The sequence below is a fragment of the Propithecus coquereli genome, unplaced genomic scaffold (assembly GCF_000956105.1).
Source record: "Propithecus coquereli isolate 6110/MARCELLA unplaced genomic scaffold, Pcoq_1.0 Scaffold241, whole genome shotgun sequence".
In the NCBI taxonomy this organism is placed as follows: Eukaryota; Metazoa; Chordata; class Mammalia; order Primates; family Indriidae; genus Propithecus; species Propithecus coquereli.
In genome coordinates, this window is record NW_012147964.1 from 168,682 (window position 1) to 170,325 (window position 1,644).

Here is a 1,644-nt window from a genome sequence, read left to right on the forward strand (position 1 = left end):
TCTTGCCCGGGCTAGAGTGCCGTGGCATCAGCCTAGCTCACAGCAACCTCAAACTCCTGGGCTCAAGCGATCCTCCTGTCTCAGCCTCCTGGGTAGCTGGGACTACAGGCACGTACCACTGTGCCCAGTTAATTTTTTTTTATTTTTAGTTGTTTGGCTAATTTCTTTCTATTTATAGTAGAGATGGGGGTCTCGCTCTTGTTCAGGCTGGTCTCGAACTCCTGAGCTCAAGCAATCCTTCCGCCTTGGCCTCCCAGAGTGCTAGGATTACTGGCGTGAGCCACCGCGACCGGCCCCTTGTGATTTTTAAACCAAATCAAACAAAGAAAAGAGAGTTTCTCCTTGGAGGAAAATACACTCGTCTTGCCTTACAGCTGTTTCCATTAACACAAAATTGACTAAAAATTTTCCATTCGGCCAATTTCTTTGTACCCCAAGGGAGCCGAATTGTTTGGAAGAGTGGAAAGAATAGTTTATTTAATGAGGCACTCTGAGAATTCAACCTTTGAGACACTTGAAACTTTGAACATGCTCCTCACCTGTAATTCTCTAATCCCAGCCTTCAGAAAAACCCAGGTGGGTTTCCTAGGGACAGGTATGAAGAACAGAAAGCTTCAGTGTTAACCAGCAGAGAGAGTGTGTCCCAGTGAGGGCCGGTGGAGTGAGATGGAAGAGAGGAGAGAAAGTGGGTACCAGGCTTCATCTCTGGAGTAATAAGTCCCATATTTATTTAGTCTATGAAGGTGAAGTCCCTCTACTTTGAAGGTACTTTACTTTCCGCTGAGACTAGTCTTTTCCAGTATTCCTTCTGTTTCCTTCTCCCTCTCTTTGAAATCCAGAGACTTTCCCCAATAATCGTGATTTTTCTGGAGTGTCTCCAACTCTTCTGTACTCTTTCCTATAAATTGTAAGCTCCTGTTGAATTTCCTGCATCCAATTACTTATTTATTAACTACTCACCGAAGATCTATTATGTGTGAGGTATGGTCTATTTGTTCCTAATGGGACTGGGTTTTTCTGTAATATTCTCTAACTATTTTTATGGGCAGATTCGACGGACGTACGGGCAGCCCTTGTTAGTTTTATTATGTTGTTGTTGTTGTTACATCATAGCGTCCACAGTATCATGTAAAAATATTGTAAAATTAGTTCCTACGTTCAACACTCAGTCCGATTTCCTTTTCTCATCTTACTAAATTCTTTTCAAGGTTCAGAAAAAATAGTGTTAGATTAAAATTGGAGTAGAACTAGCTTGGCGTGGTCATGAGTTTACCGCAAATACTTTAGTGGTTTAATGTAGCATGTCCTGTTGGCTGTGGTTTAAAAATAACCCTTGATTAATGGGTTAATAAAGTGTCCTTGGTTTCTTTGTTTACTGAGAGACTCTGCCCTGGCTGATAACCACGGTAATGGCTGTTAAATTTTCTCAAACACATTTTTTCTCTTGTGATTATGATCATGATGTCTCTTCATTGACCTATTTTTTATGATGTATTATGTTAGCAACTGTTCTTATGTTAAAACAGCTTCCATAGGTATTACTAGTTCACTACGTATTATTCTTTTCAAAAAGATATGAATGCAAACTATTCAATTTTGATTCTATATTCAGGCACGTGATAAGCAAAAAGATTTTCTTTTAAA